Genomic DNA, 17,303 nt, shown 5'->3' on the forward strand with positions numbered 1-17,303 from the left:
CATTTTATTTCTCTGTATTTACTCTTCTTCACAAGCTTTATGGAGCAGGCTCGTCTCTTATGATGTACTACACTTTGCAGTCAGTGCCATGGTCTTGGCTAGGCTTTCCTGATACTGCTTCTGTAGAAACAGCAGTAACAAAAGGAAGGCCATCAGTGGTTGAGTACCTCTGTAACATCAGGTTTTCTGTGCTACAGCAAGATCTACTTTAATTTACTGTCAGGTAAAGGTTTGGAAAAGCACACAGCTCCCTTCTCCTGTGAAAATGCGCAGCATTGGCATCTACCTATCTTTGCTTAAAAATAAATCAGCTTTAGAAGGATAAGTTTGTCCAAGTGTGCTAATTATCAGAAGTGCTGAGTTTGGTGAATGACAGAAAACTACAGGCAAAGGGAAGGGCATGGTCCTGTCTTCCTGAAACACCTCCTGAAATGATGGCTACACAGATCAGCCCAATGACTTCTTCTGTTTCTGTCTTGAGCAAGGTTAGGGCTACAGTCACACACAGGATTTATTTCTTCTACAGGATTGCCAAGTCCCCCAGCCCTGAATATATGTGTATACAGTGGCTCTCAGTGACCAGAGTGGGTTGAGGTACGCTGTGTGGAGCGCTGGTTCTGTTCTCCTCATCCGTAGTACTTGAGCCTTACTGGGTAAAAAAAAAATGGGTGATCTGGGCAGGGGGTGGAAGTGGAGCGTGTCTTGCTTGAGAGAGAGGATGGCAGGTGCAGCTGTGGAGCCATGTGTGCAGGTGGTGCACACTATGGCCAAGGGGCAGTGATGGGGCTCTGCTCACCCCAGGATGGGAGCTCTGCTGCCAAAGAACGGCAGGAACCTCCTGGTCAGCAGGGTCTCCGAATGGCCTCCTCATTCTAAAACAAGAGGAGAGCCTGCCTGGGGAGTCCATTTAGCTGGGACAGCTGAGAATTCAGGGCCCAATCCAAAGCCCATTAAATTAATGGAAAGGTTCCAGCAAACTGCAGGGACACATGGCACCGTGCCCCTCCTGACACAGCACATCTCTGTCTCTCCCCAGGGAAGCCACACACACTGATGCAGCGCGTGGCCCTCCGGGTGGTGGACATGAAAGCCTGCGGCTGGTCCAGCCAGGTCTGTGCCCTGGGCACTCGTCCCCCTGGAGCCAGGACTTTGGGGGCCTGGTGTCCCTCCTCAGGCTGTCACTGTGGCACTGTTAATTCATGCGCATACCTCGACATGCAACATCTCCTTCTCTCCATCCCACAGCAGCTCCGGAGGACTTGGCCTCCTTGTTTGGGGCCAGTTCTCAACAGGGTGGCCAGAGAGGGCACCCCTTAGCCCACACCTCTGCCAGCCCATGTCTCTGTGGCAAGTGGCATTTGCATTGTTGGCACATACAGGACATGTCAAGAAATTAGAAGCACTGAAGAAGCAGGAGAGATTAGCTGCTGGGAGGTATTACCTGCCCTGGTGGTAGACAGAGATTTCTTAAGAGTGTCACATCTTTTAATACACAGAAAACTTTAGGTTCAGACAGCAGTCTTAGGTTTAATTACAAACAAGCTTTATAAATTGATTTAAATTTATATTTGTACTTCTTTTGTACGCAGTGCAGGACAGTTTGTGTGTCAGGAAACTTGGGTGCTATTCCTGGCTCCACCACAGACCTGATACGTAACCTTGGGAGAGGAAGGATGGTCTTGTGGTCAAGGCACTGCAGAGGGATTCAGGCGGGCCTCCTTCTATTTCCAGCACTCCCTCCAGACTTCCTGTGCAACCTTGGACCTGTGTCACTTAATCTTTCCAGGACCTTAGGAAAATGGGGGCCTCCTGGTTGTTCTAACAGGGAGAAGGTCATTTGTGCTTGTGAGAGGATACCGTGGTGGTGGGGAATGTTAAATCACCCTTTGAGGCAAGTAAGGCTATTTCCTATTTCTGCGCATCAGACAGCTTGTCTGCGAGGTGTGAGCTATTTTTGCAAAGCACTTTCAGATGCTTGCATGGAATAGAGCCCTCTCTCACAATTGAAACATCCATCATCTCAGAGAGGATATGCAAACCCTGCACTGGCAGCGAGGAGACAAACTGGAAGGGGGAGGGAGGCAGCTGTGGTGGTATGTGTGTGCACAGCGTGTGCAGGGGGAATGTGATACAGCTGTGTGTCCATGGCCCAGAAAGGATGTCACACACCACAGTGTTGACATGGATGGCCACAGTGCCATCAGCCTTCTCTTGCAGATCAGCATCTGCAATCAAGGTCTGTAGTTGTCTCTGCTGTAGGCAGGTTCTCTTACAGCAAAACAGTTTTGCAGGTAGAGATACAGATTAAACTCAGCTTGGAACTATTAGGGTCAAGGAGGAAAGCCACAGAAATTATACAGATGGGAATTTTTTACTGACAGACCCTGGGAAACGTCCCTATTGTTACAGCCTAACATCCAAGGTCATGTACTCCAAATAAAATTACCCGAGAACTATTCCTAGGCCAAATCCCAACCTGAGAAGCAGTCTCTTCTGACACCTGACATCTACTTGTGTCAGAAGAATGAGGAGCCTCTCTGTTCCCTTCCCTCCTTGGGAGGTACATTTTTCACCTTGCTGTTAAGACCTGGCTTTCTGCCCATGTCTGTGTTACCTGCTATGCAAATCAGAGAAATCAAGAGCCTGGCCGGAAAAGACCCAACATGTACTATGAGGCAGATTTTAAGATGAAACTGCTGTGACAACTGGACAGTTGATCCTGCTGCTCTCGGTGAAGCAGAGGTGGATGACAGACCCACTGCCATGTGGGGGCTTGCTGCCTAGTCAGTAGGCCAGGGCTGTATGGGAGGTGGGGTTGGAGGTCACAGCATCCTTGTGACACGTTGGCTTTTATTCTTAGGAAGAAACATCCTCAGTCTTTTCTCATCCTGTTGCAGCCTCATCTCCTGCACCAATAAACTCCACACTGCTGGGGCTGCTCTCTGGCCCTGCAGCCAGTCAGTATGGATCAGTCTGCACGCACGGTGTTAAACTGCCTTACTGCACCAAATCAGCTGCTTACATCCACCCTGCCTGTGAGGGATGGCTCCTGCTTTGTGCCAAGGAACAGCCTGGGACTCTGATAACTGTGGGGGCAAAAGCTTGGTAGGGATCACCACAGCAGTGTAACCCTACAAATGATTGCATTTTAGAGACCAGAAGCTGCTTAGTTTTCCAGGACAGGTGTATCTGGAGTATCTTAGTGACATGTTCAGGAATGCCTTACTCCTTGGCACAGGTGAGGAACGGTGTGTGCCAGCTGTGGGAGTAACTCTGAGGGTCAGTGCAGATCCATTTCACCTGCTAGGGCAACTATATAAACTGGCATTGCTTACTTTAAAGCCTGCCTTATGCATGTGTTACATATGAACAGGACAATTTTTTAAAATGGTATACAATGATAACCTCTGAATGGCCAGGGTGGATGAAGCTATATTGAAAAAAATCACGTACATCAGTGCAGATACCTACCCTTCCCTTGTTTATTTATCTAAAATGTGAGTAAAGGCAGGTTTGTACCATTGTGTTCTCCAGAGCATGGCTGTGCAGCTATAAAAAAACAAGTATCATTCAAAAAATACATGGCTCTTTGGACAAGGTTTGAGTGCTTACAGCAGGTTAATGTATCTTCACATGGTAACTTCCCAGGGTGCTGGAGGCTGAGCAGGAGAAAGAATCAGAACTGGGCTGACCTGTGTTCTTTTTTATAACATGAAACTGGAACTTTGTGGGACAGCACTTTTCTGTGGGAAAGAACACAGCAGACAGACAAATCTGACCAGTCCTTATTGCAGCAAGGATCTGCTACAGAGCCATTTCTGCTCCCACCATTGCCAAGACATTCATGCTGGAGGTAGAAGTCAAAGCTTTTAAAGAGGAGATTTTCAGTGGGGAAAATGTTTTTCAGAAATGGTAAACTGAAATACACTCTTAAAAACCTCTTATGAGTTTCATTTTCTTCATGAAGCAAGATAGCAAAATGACAAGTGTTTCCCAGCAAACAACAAATTATCTGGAAACTTCCTTTCTACCCCCCCACCCCCCCTCCCAAAATAGAACTGATCTGGGAATTTTGTCTCATTAAAAAGTTGTATATTTTACTTTTGATTTTGCTTTAGAATGCAAGCATTTTTAAAGATAAGTTCTCCCCCTTATCCCATTTTCTGGCCCTAAGTAGCACTTCAGTGTCCGGAGTAGGGTTGTACTTAGTATAAGCAAACTGCATTTTTGGCCAGATATCAGAAAATACTTTTAATGGTAGCCTGGATAAGGAAAAAACTGGTATTCTCAAGGACATCTAATTACATGAGTCAAAATGTGTTATGAGGTATGAACTTTACCATAATATTTTACCATTGGTTTAAGCAATTCAGGAAGTTTTCAGTCAAAATACCTTAACTATACCTTAACGAATACCTTAACTAAAAACCAAGGTATGTCAAACCACGACACTCATCTACATTTAATATAAACATTGTATGGAGGAGAACCGGGCCTTCTGTATGATCCAAGTTCTGCAACCAAGATAATTTGGCTATTAGTTGTGTGCTTTCCTTTTTAAGGCACTAAGAGATTTTCCTTTACAAGGTTTTCCATACGTGCAAACAGGCGTGTTTACCAAGGCCACCTGTCTGAAAAATATAAGCCTCTCACTTCAGTCTGGTTTTACCTTAGTGTGAATCAAAGGGCCCATGGAATTCTCCATTGCCCTGCAGTGGTGATGGTTTGGCACAGCTGCTGCTCCTGTGACTTTGGGTGTCTTTGGAAAAGTCGGATGCCCGTTACTCTCACTCAAAGCCAGCAGGATCGATTGTTCAGAGCAAAAACTAACATGGAACTACTACATACCCTGCTTGTCATAGCCTGTATCTTAATTTTATTTCTTTCTTTCTGTATCAATTTAAAGAAAGGAATTGTGAAAAATATATGTGATGTTGTGTAAGTTCTTCTAATTGACTTCAGGAAGTGTTATCTGGAATGGCAGTTGTGAGCACACAAACTCAGCAGACTTATCTGTGTTATCTAATTACCAGACTATAAAGTTCTGCTGACATTTCCTTTTGATAAATACAATACATTGCTTTCTTTATCTATCTGTATTAAAGAAACAATGTTCTCCTAAATCCAACCCCATGCATACTTTTTACTAAAACAACATTATAAACCCCAAGACTAACAGAAATGTTGTCACAACGTCAACAGTCTTAAAACAGTGGCTTTCAGATGAAAAGCATTATCTAAAGGTGGTAGGAAACCACTACAAACCTCAACGTTTTAACTGTGAATAAGCATGAAACAGATTTCACAGATATTTATTAATCAAAAATAGAGACGTAGAAAAAGAAAATGGTGACAAAGAGCAGCAATATTATATGTATGCTTACATTTCTTCACTGGTGCTGTGTTTAACTACACACAGAAATAGAGAATCAGAGTCATTTAGGTTGGAAAAGTTCCTTAATATCAAGTCCAACTGTTAACCCAGCACTGCCAAATCCACCACTAAACCATGTCCTCAAATGCCACATCTACACATCTTTTATACGTTATTTTATACTATATATTACTGTTTACCATAAGGTTTTTAAACCAGGCCTTACTTCTTTTTCTTACTTACTTCTTCTTTTTTCTTACTTACTTTTAGGCCTTACTTCTGCACATGCACAGGAGGGTTTTGGATGATTGCAGAAAGCAGCTGTGCCAAACTAGCTTTGCTGCTGAAAGTCTATAGGTAATGGACATGAAGGAAAGTGCCTCTGAACTACACTTGTTGCTGTTTGATTTTCTGTTATCTCCTGATTCACCAGGCTTAGATGCTTTCTGCATTGGGAAGAGAAAGGGCAAAAGGCGGCCAAGGGTTGTAGTAAGAAGAGGTAAGGCAGGACATGGTTTTGCCTGGAGAACCCTGCTCCTCTAGACAGTGTCAGGGTGGGGAAAGGCAGGTGAGGAACCTCCTCCGCAGCTCCATGGGGTACTCTGGTTATGCTTGATCTGAGCAAGGAGGCTCTGACAGAAGGCAAAACTGACACAGAATCGTTGCAACACCTGTAGCACTGAAGCCCCAGTTTGTATGCTCTCTGCATTTCCATTAACCTCAATGAGAACTAGGCACCGGGAGGGCCACATTGGTTGGGAATCCTTTGGCACCTGTACACACCCCACAGGCACTGTGTGTCCCCACCTCTGTGACCAGCTAACCAGGGCACACCAAAAATTAGAGGCTGCACAAATATTCAACAAAAGAAATGGTATGCTCAGTGCTTTTATAATCTATGCTTTAAAAAAAGGAGGAGCCCACAAATGAAAAAGCAAAGCTGCGATAAGATGTAAACACACGTTGTAGATCAAATATAGCCACCGAGCACTGGGGATGTTCCAAAGATCACTTTTCTATCAGTTAGAAAAGATACCCATTTCTGTCAGAAATGCTAAAGGAAGTGTTAATGACTGGAATAAATAACAGGTGCAGGCAGCAGCTGTTACTGATTAATGACTTGTCTTTTTTAAAGTAGGTTTTCTGTTGGGGGAATCAGAAGTTTTCAGTAATACTCCATTGTAAGACATTGGAGGAATGTTTTTTCCTTTTTCTAATAATGTGCTCCATTATTTCTAAGGCTAAACAGATTCAAGATTTAATCTAAATTAATATTTGAATTTCAGGCCATCAATAATTGAGGAGGATTCAAACCATAATACTTCTCAATGACACAAATTACTTGCTTACTTTATTTTTTTCTGCCAATTTCCTTCTTGTTTTCTCTCACTGTTTTGTTCCCCTCTCTCTCCTCCCCTTTACCTCTCCACACCCTCTTTGTACCTGAGCTATCTGGAGATGGTGGTTACAATGCTGGTTATATTTGGCCCTGAAATTGGTTTTTTAATAAGCATATGAAGGATGATGAGATTGAATGTCACAAGAAAGACTGCCACTGTTGCCATTTCTCAATGATGAAGTAATTTAAAAGTCACTGAGGACAGCTCAGTGAAAACATCTGCTCTGTGCCTTGAGGCCATCAGGGAAACAAACAAAACAGTGTGATGGAAAATAATATGGAAAATACAGTAATAATTAGAATTAATTCTTATTTAATAATTTTATATGCATGTAAAACCACTTCAGAAATAATGGCAATACCATAATACCTCAATTTTAGCAAAAATGGCACAGGGGCTTCTATCCTAGCCGCTTTGAAGTCAATGGCAAGGCTGGTATTGACTCAGATGGAGACAGAATTTCTTACAGAAATCTAGATCATTCAAGACTGCCTTTCCAGTAGTCTAGAGCTCCATCTCCCTGCATCATAAAATGGACAGAATCCACAGTCAATTCCCATCTCTGCACTTCGAAGCAGGTGGACTCATGACTGAAAGGATTTCAGGAACTGGTGGAGGTGGTGGGGCATACGGAAAGTGTTCCATGTCATAATAAAATGTTAGAGTTTCCTCACTAAAGAGTAGGTAGATATGAAAATATGAACAATAAGAACAATTTCAAGAGCTTAGCATGCTTTAGAAAAGCATTCTTGTTCTTATCAACCATGAGGCAACAGTAGAGACAAGAAGTAATAGAATACAAGCCTTAATAAGGTGAAGCATAACTTTACCATACCTGAGGCATGGCATGTGTTACATTCTCTTCCTATGTGAGTTTCTGTGCTTACTGTTTATTAAAATTCTTTTCCTCTTTCTTTTAAAGTAGTTATTTAAAAACATCACCAAAGACAAGATGCAGTATGTAATAAACACAGAATTTTTTTCCAGTTTAGAGACAGAGTTGAAGTTTTGATTTGCATCCCGACTGTCTATGAGCATGCAGAAACTCTGAGTTATCTTCATCTGATCTTGTTTTTAGCACTCGTCTGAAGATAATGTTAAAAATGCTGTCAAGCCATGACTTCCATATACTGACCCACTTAATTATCTTTGCTCACATAAGGAAAACACACTTATTTTGCAACAGAGCCATAACTGAGGAGAACACTGCACTACTCCATACAACACCGATTAGTTGTGAGTTTTGAAGAGAAAAGCAGATACAGCTGTAAATATGACGGGAGGAGGAGAAGTTTATGGCTAGGCAGAAGGTAATGACATGGATGACAAGGGCCAGTATCTCATGATCTATGAGGATAAATCAGCCCCTGTTGTGTGCTGTGCACCATGGCACCCACCGAGTGTGGTTCCAGGTGTAATGCCAATTGCTACGTCCCCACTGCCATCTCCCAAATGCTGTGACACCAGGGCTGTGTGTGGTCCCACTGCAAACCCAGCACTGCCCTCAGCCCATTTGCAAAATGTAAAGATTGAAGGTTCATGGAGCGAAGACACATGGGTATGTTCCCAAGCAATTCTAGAACATCCTGCACAGTGGTGTCTATTTGCCATCCACCCATTGTATTTCTCACCTGTAACCACATCTAAGATTATTTTTAGCTGACATGACCAAAACCAAAACTGTCTCTACATTTAGAATTACTGATTCCTATGAGCACTTCACAATGGTTCCAAGAAAACATCCTTTGGGCTTAAAACAGTTTCCAAAAACATGAAGTACCAACCCTAAGGGATGTCTTTGGATGTCCTAGTCATGACCATCCCTAACTGGTTTAAAGTTCTTCAAGAAGTATTCCCTCTCCCCAAAGAAATCCATTCCACAGTTTTCAGCATCCCTCTCTGACAACCAGGATTTCAAATCCCTTTATCTGGGTACACATAGAAAGAGTGTGCTTGTGGTGAATAATTTGAGCTGATATTCTTGCCAGCTGTTAAGGGACACATGCAAAAAAGGAAAAAAAAAAATCAGTGACATCTGGTCAGCACTGATATGTCCTAACAGAAGTATTTGTTTGGGAGTGGGGAAGGGGTGGTGGGGGTAAAGAGAAATACCATCTCCACACACCTCCTTGTCCCCTTTTGAAAACTGAAAGTGATAACATTGACCACAGCAACTGGAACAAAAATTGCAACTTACATCATGGGGAAACAGTGACATTACATTAGCCCATATTACACAATGGTTGAGCAGTTGCTTTCACACACTAAGCTTTCAACTTTAACTTTTTTTCCCCCTTAAGCTACACAATGGATTTTTTTGCTGAGTTGGAAAATATCAGGAGACAGGCAGAAAACCTTCCTTTTGTTCCTTCATCCTGCCAAGCACCTCATCATAAAGATTTTTTCCCTTCTGTTCTGTTTTTCTTTCTCAACTTCCTTTCCCCTTTTCATCCTCCCCCACTTTTTTGTCAAATAAATGTGACTAATTAACAGCACGGCTTCTCTCCACTAAATCGTAAAACCACCTCCTTTAATTTCATGAAGGTGATAACACTGCATCCTGGTTTCTTCTTGGGAAGTAGACTTGTAAACTACCTTCTGAAGTGCTTTGATTCAAGTGATGGTTTTCTTGGGCCTCAAACCTTAGTTCAATAGGAACTTCAGCTCGCTCCTTCTCTTTTGGGCCTGTTCACTGAGGTACACCCAGCACAAGGCAGTAGATAATAGAAATCCCAGAATGGAAACGCATAAAAAAAGTTGTTTCCTGGGGTCAACAAAGGACAGGAAAAGAGCCAACAATCACTTAAATAAACAGTATTCAGAGAAACAACAACAACAAAAAAACCCCTCAAAAAACAAAAAACCCCAAAAAACCAAAACAAAACCCCCACAACAAAAAAAAAAAAAAAACCAAAACCCCAAAAAACCACAAAACCCCCCCCCCAAAAAAACCAACCAACCAACCAAACAAACAAAAAACCAGAAAAACAAAAAAAAAATGCCCAAATCTCCCTTTGTCTGTACAAACTAGCTTACATATGAGGGAAGCAATGGTTTAAAGCAACCCACTGCTCATTCTGCATGTGTTTAATACTGTTGGGAAAAGGAAATCAAAATCAAATAAAATTTGGAGGGCACTTACTCTCAGAAAAACAACTTTTTCTCCTGATTCCCACCTCATAACTATAGTCTGTTTTTATATAACACTTTTCATCATCAGAGCAGTAATGTCTGCAGGGTGGACATTTCCTGGGAATTATTAACTAGCTGAAGGTTAACAATTTTCTGCTGCACCTCAAACCAACAGCTCCTCCTGACTTCTCGTAACTCTTAAAAAATATTGCTTATCAAGATTAGCAGAGTGGAATACTAATAATGAGTTTTGTATCCTAGAGATATCTAAGAAGATGCATGACAAGAAAGAGATGAAAAATGTCTTTAGCTGCAAGAAAAAGATACAATAGGAGAATTCAGTATTTGCTTGCTAAGGACTAAGATTTACTGTTAAAATGGCAAAAATCACCCATACTAGCAATAAGGCCAGTAATTTCTGGCTCCTCAGAGAAACCATAGGGCAATTGCAGGGAAGAAAGGGCAAGTGAATTTACCCTGTTGTGAGAGAATGCTTTGCCTTCAGTTCCAGAATGCTCAAGGAAAAGTCCAGATTTGACAATAGCAGGTCATCTGTGAATTTAAAGCGTGGAAAGCTGTTTGCTCTGCAAATGCAATGGCTCAGTTGTCAAAAGATAGCCTTTGAGAGTTTCCTGATTGGAAAAAAATTAATAGCCTTTTGCAGAAAACAGTTTTAAGGCAGGAGATGAGATTCAGGGCTCTGAGAAATCTGTGGAAAGATGGGTCTGGCTCTTCTTGAGAACCTGTGTAAAGAAGGGCATGTGAGGACACATGATTTATCTTTGTCATTCTTTTGAGCTCTGCACTTTGGTGCTAGACACTGGCTCTCTGCCCACAAGGTCGGTGAGATGTTCTGAGAGAACCCATTTGGTATGATAGACCTAAAGTCTCCCTTAAAGGAAGGAATCCTAACTCTTGAATAGCTACTTCCAGAAACACAAAACCTATCAGAACACATGTAAAGATCAGCTGAGCCACTCAATTCTATCTAATCTGCTTCTTCCTAATTGTAATCTCTTGGAAACATGAGTTCAAATGGGTGAGACATTTCAAGCCAAGTGAGAAGAGGAATACTTGTGTCTCCAGTTTGCTGTGGTGCCACTTTCTACCTTGTGAAGCCTTGTGCATGAAACTAATGTCTTGCAGGATATCAGTAAAAAGCTATATAGGTCCCTAGCATTTAAGGCCTCAAAACAAGAATTCACTGGCACACTAATTCCTTCTGTCCGTATGTTCATATAAGAAAAATCCAGTGTATTCCATATCAACATCAAAAGATTCAAGAAAAGTAATTCTTGACTCTAGTACTTAGAATTACTTATTTCTTTTAAATTTATTTATCAAACACCTAGAAATAAAGAAATGAAGCAATAAAACTAGTGAGAATAATTAGGAAGAGACTATATATATTTTCTACATAGGTGTATCTTTATCTGTATCCATATCTCTGACATACATGCACACATACACCACACACATCACGATATTCTGTTTGTTTCTATTAGCTCCTCAGAGATTTAAAAAATTATTTAATGAAATTTAATTGTTCCTTCAAATATTTTTGAGACTGTCCTATCTTCAATGAATTTCTGGCAGAGCTAGTGGCAGCTATTATTTTCCTCAGAGCTCTCACAACTAGAATATATTTTTGGACAAAGGTGTTCTCACAGTCAGGAGAGGGATCTAGTACTTCTGGATCATAGTTCTCACACTGAATTGAGGATGAGATATTGGGTAACTGCTGTGCTCCAATTTCCTATCTCCAAAATGTGAACTGTTGCACTTGTACTTCCTGTAGTGTTTTAAAAGCACCTCTGAACACTAGCACTCCAGTTATTCCCTCCAAAACAAAGTAGAAATAGCAATGGGATCACTTCTGTCAGGAAGTAAGTAGCAGCCTCACAGAGATGGCAAACAGCCCTTCAGAGAGCATACAGCACTCCAAGTACAGTATAATCAGCACTTCAGGTGCAATGGCTTGGGAAGAAAAGGGTTGTATAATTAGGTGAGCAGAAGTGGTGAGGTTCAGTGGTGAGTGGCAGTGAAAGTATTTTGGATTATGAGTTCTTTTAGAGCAGTCAGAACTATTTAATTTAAATTGTTGATCTTGTGTGGTTGATTTCCAATGTTTTTGTTACCAAAGCAGCATTGAATTACAGAGTGTCACGCGTCGAATATGAGAGCAGAACTATCAGATGATCTGACTGATAAGAAACATTTCTGCAGTAGAATAACAGAAAAAATAAAAGCTAGTCACATCAGGAAGGTTGCTCAGAACTGAGCTTAACTTTATGAGGATCAGTCTAAAGGTTGTGAAAACAAATAACCAAATACTAATCTTATTTACACGATTCATTCAACTGTAGCACCTTGAGTTATTAGTGAAGGATCAGGTACTAACACACAATAAAGGCATAGGGTGGGATTGAAATTACCTCTTCCAGGACCTTATACAGGAGCTAAACAAGACTGGCAAAAAAGGATTGATTCAGAAACCCAGTTCCCCAGTGCTGGGGAGATGCTTGGTATGATTTAGCTCCTAAGCTTTGGATCACACAGTTCTTAAAATTCCCCCATTGCTACAGCAGCTTTATGATTCTGGAGGTAGGCACTTGCCTTCAGGCTGAGCTCAATGAACTTTGGAGACATCTATGCCCTGCCTGAGAACCCTAACAGGGCTGACCTCACAGTGTGTCTGGATCCTAATGCACCCCAAGACACGGAGGCCTGTACAAAGGATGCTAGTTGGGGTAGAGTGGGTGATTGCTTAATTACTGAGCACGCAATGAAAGAAAAATGTGAGCACAGAAGGATAAAATGTATGGTTTGCAGACATCGTAGTTTGCTGATAAACTGGCAGCAGCAGAAATGATGAAAATGATCCTCTCAGCTAAAGAATTAGGAAATTTAGTGAGGAGGAAGGCAAACATAGTCCTACATTGTGCCCCCCAGAAGAGAGTCAAGTTGAAGATAATGGCATTCATGCAAGCAGTTCATCACTCATAACCTGTGATGGTCAAGCTGATAGCTAAATTAAATACCTGAAAAAGATTCTTGTGTAAGGAGTAAGAGAAGAAAGCCTGCTTTGACAGAACTAAAGACTTGCCTATCCAAAGTAGAAATAGAAACAAATGCAGATAACTTCTGTGAAGTTCAGATGGAAAAATCTGAGGAATTAGTATGTGCTGAAAAAAAGTATGCTGGGGACAGTTTGCCAGTAATCTGTGACTACACTATTCCTATGAACCTTGCAGAACTTTACAAGCAACTCAGAATTAGCACTAATAGAGGCTATTTTGGGTCACAGAGGGTTTTCAACTGTGAGGCATTCCTGATTTTTCTATTCTTCCTCTTCTCTTGATGCTTTCTGATCCTCAGCTGCATTGCAGAGCCTGACATGGCAGTGAGGTCAGCTTCAGCAGGTAAGATCAAAGCCCACAGGCAAGCACAGCTTCACACTGTGCTCTCTGGCCAACCCATTTTCATTAATGGAGGCACAATCCAAAGACTGCTGCAACTCTTGGCACATATGTAGTTGTGGGACTAAATCTGGTTTTTGCAGAAACACAATAGGGTTTTCTGCTCCTTGCTCTGGACTGTCATCTTTTCAATGACTGCAAGTAACAAAAAAGAAAAGTGTGTGTGTGTGGGGAGAGAATGCCACATTCTGCAGTAGGTGGAAGGGGTCACGGTGCGTGTGCATGGCCCAAGTGGCAGTGTGCAGTGTATGCCTGAAGCAATGTGCACTTACAATTAGTTGAATTTCACTGTGTTGGAGATGGAAGCTGACAGGCCACCACAAAAAACCTCCCTGCAGCCAGACTCATGCTGAGATCCAGAGCGGAAAAGGATTTTAACTGAAAGGCTTTGAAGGCTTTAAATATGGAGGCAGTGAATTCATGCACTGTTTACCTTTGCAGGCCTGGCTTTGACTCTGTCTTTCATTTTGTTTTAATGAAGTAGGTGGTCTCATGTAATTCCCAATTACCGTAAAACTCCAGTGCCCTAAACTCCATAGCTTGCAAGTTATGAATATTCACTGAAGCTCACTCAAATTCTGAAGAGTTGACAATATTGCAATATTTAGACATAAACAGCTCAAACCAGGTGTATCTTCACAGAACTGTCTATTACAGGCATGGAACAGCTTCTGAAGAAGCATGTGCTGGTGACTCTGCTGGGATACTGGATGAAATGGATCAGAGGTCTGAGCCACTGTGGAAATTTCTCTGTTTCCAACTGAAACAGCATTCTGCCATTTGCAGCCTATTTATTCCAGTACTGATCTAACTTAAGAATAGATCAAATTATTCAGAGGAAGGTCAGAAACCTTACAGGTGCAATTCACCTCTGGATGATGTTTCTATCTGTCTCTCATTTTTTTTTTTCCTGGTTTGTAGTCCAGGAGATGAAGACTAACTTGTGACATACAATGCATGTTTTATCTTATCCATTTATGATATCTGAATGACATTCTTCTTAATATAAGTCCTCACCCTTTTGTGAATCACAGACCTTAAATCCCACAGCATACTGTGGAGATGGGTTCATCCTACAAACTCTATATCCTGGCTCTGCCATTTAACTTCCTTGCCCATGGCAGGATATTCATTCCAACTCTTTATCCATGGCAGCAAAATTAACCTTGCACCTACCCTGCTGGTAAACCTCTGAGCAAAGTAAGCTTAACTTCATTTGAACTGAGGAAGGATCCTAGAAAGTAAAGGCTTCAGCCAAAGCCCAGACAGCTCAGTTGTCATCACATGTACCTCTGACTTGCAGTCCTCTAAGTGGTTGCTCTTCATCCTCCTGCCTAGAGATGGACTCAGGATCAGGTGAGACCAATGCCTATTAAACCATTACCTCCTCCTATGGCCTTCTGAATATTTTTAGCAAGCAGGCAAGCAACAGCTTTCTTTTAGATTTTGGAAACACCCTGAGAATTCCAACTCTTCAGACTGTGAGCTACAAGGGAATTCAGTGTGCACAGACAGTTTTGCTGGCAGACCATGTTCATTAACATCCAGACTGAAGCTGCTGAAAGTTTCCAGGAGTTTTCTTTTCTTGACAGAAATAAAACTGGGGGATCACCAATGAAAACTGAAAAGGAATATCTTTGGTGCAGATGTATCACTTATTTCTCTCCAGCTCTAGAGAAATGCAGTAGAGATTTTGTATGCCTGTGAGGACCACTTCCAGCCTTCCACATGGATTGCCTCTAGCCACAGTCCATCTGATGATGGAAAAGGAATTGTGAGAGCTCAGGAGGGCACCACATGAGGGACAACCATGTATTTTTTTGAATATACTTTGAGAATTGAGGTCCTGCATTCCTTAGAACCTAGTCTGCCAAGGAACAGTGATGCTTGAGGTAGGTGCTGAAAAGGGCATTTGTGTATATGTGAGAGGAACACGTATGGTAAAGACTTGCACAAGGCTCAGTGTGCAAAAGACAGATTCCTCCTAATTTTTTACAGCCTCTTTCATTCCTTGTCCATATCCCATGCATCTATGTCTCATAGCTGTACTAGCACACAAACTTCTTGTGAACTGCAATGTTGGGAGTAGCTCATTCAGATGTCAGGTAATTCATAAGCAGCATGGATCCTTCCACTTGGAGATTGCCTGATGGGAACTCACCCTTCTAAAACTTCTGTATGTGTCCCTGAAAGAGAAACCAGATACTTACAAGGTGCATTTTCCACTTTGTAAGGTTTGGTTTGATGGCGTTGCTGGCAGTTCTGACACCCTTCACTGCTTTTCTTCTTGTCTGCAGTGGGGCAGGCACAGATTTACCTTGTGGAAAACATCACTGGCCAGCACCATGTGGGCAGGCTTTGGAGCACCTCTTGGTGCCCCAGTTAGCCAGACCATCCTGGCATCTCTGATGTCCCATGTCAAAATCAACATTCCCAGGAGGCGTCTGAGGGACACAAGGTAGGTGGCTGTGGCTTACAGTGTAATTGAAAGTCCTCCTCATAATATCCTCTTCCTAATACTTTATCTCCTCACAACAGGGGAGGTATCAGCTGCTCAGAAAAACACGGATCAAATCAAAGATTAAAGCTCTCCTCTCCAGGGCATTTTTTTAAATTAATCTCTCAAAGTTCATCTTTTATTTCTTCCTATATTATTTTAAAATCTTAGATTGAGCTCACTTTGCCAGGTCCCCTCTCATATAAGCTTATTAAAGTTCTTTGGACATATCTGCATGTGAGTCCCGATGTCCCTCCACGCACATCAGTGAAAGCTGGGTTTAGGCCTTGGTCCTGTTTTGCAGACAGAATTTTAACTATAGACCCTTAGGCCCTGGGGACTGGGCTTGATAGCCTGATGGGTCCTTTCAGAGCCCCATGCTCACACCAACACTCTCCTGGGACGACCAACAAACAACGGTATCCACCTGCAGGGCACTGCAGGCCTGGGGTCTTACAACCCTCAGCCTCCCCAAGATCTGTATAGACAAGAGGTCTTTACCACTTCAGAGGACTCCCCTTTGCCCTGAAGTCTTTTGTTGGCTCAAAGAGCAGATGTGGTGCAGGCAACAGCAGTGCCAGCTTCCCACAGCACTCACCTGGAGGGAGCAGCTGAACAAGAGGAGGAGGAGGTTCAGCCCTACTGATTTTTCCATTCTTCGGCCTTTTAGCTGAGCTGGCCTCAAAAAAGCACCAATTACTGCCACCTGTAGCAATGGCCTTGATGATGGGGAGAGCTGTCAGCTGGGAAGTGGACTGACACAACCAGTTCACTTCACGTAGGTCAGCAAACAGCCATCAGATTAAAATGATTTTTGTTCGCTATCGACCTGGGCTCGATTGGAACCAGTGACCCAGAGATGAAAGGCTCAGAAAGAAGGGTTTCTATCTGGTGTATGGTCACACATCACTTCTGTCTCCATCTCACTCATTTTCTTGTCCAAAATGCTTCCTTTTCTTTTTTTTTCCTCCACCCAAAAATTAGAAATCCATCCTCTACTCTTTTAATTGCAATGCACCATATGGGGATCTGTTGAGGTTTTGTTAAGGCTTCAGTAATCTATTAGTCATTCTCCCCTTTGTGTTACAAAAGGTCTATCCTTCAAGAGGCATGTATTGATTTCAGCATTTCTGCAACTTGTTTGAATCTGGAGGGTACTTGGTGAAGTAAATCAGAGCATAAGTTGAAATCAACAACAGCAGCAAAAAAGCATGAACAAGAATCAGTCTTACAGAGACTTAAACATGCAAACTATACAAGGAAAAATTAAAATTAACGGGATGGAAGATATGCTAGTAGCCCAGACCCGCTTCTTTTAATGGTTAAAGCAATGTTCTCTTGGATCTGAAATGTCTCTATCCATTTTTAAAATATGGACAACTCTTTAATTTTATCTTATCACCCCATTCTCTCTCATTTTT

General features: G+C 42.1%; 1 long non-coding RNA gene across 2 annotated transcripts; it reads right to left on the reverse strand.

Moving 5' to 3' along the window:
- Positions 1–11,315: 11,315 nt before the first annotated feature.
- Positions 11,316–16,789, reverse strand: LOC137471100 (uncharacterized). Of its 2 annotated transcripts, XR_010997410.1 has the most exons (3): positions 16,384–16,789; positions 15,596–15,935; positions 11,316–12,633 (listed from the first exon to the last, which is right to left on the reverse strand). It is a non-coding gene; the product is annotated as an uncharacterized lncRNA (long non-coding RNA). The 2 variants fall into 2 exon arrangements; XR_010997409.1 differs by lacking the exon at positions 16,384–16,789 and having other exon boundaries at positions 15,596–16,348.
- Positions 16,790–17,303: the final 514 nt, after the last annotated feature.

This window comes from Anomalospiza imberbis, chromosome 3 (assembly GCF_031753505.1).
Source record: "Anomalospiza imberbis isolate Cuckoo-Finch-1a 21T00152 chromosome 3, ASM3175350v1, whole genome shotgun sequence".
In the NCBI taxonomy this organism is placed as follows: Eukaryota; Metazoa; Chordata; class Aves; order Passeriformes; family Viduidae; genus Anomalospiza; species Anomalospiza imberbis.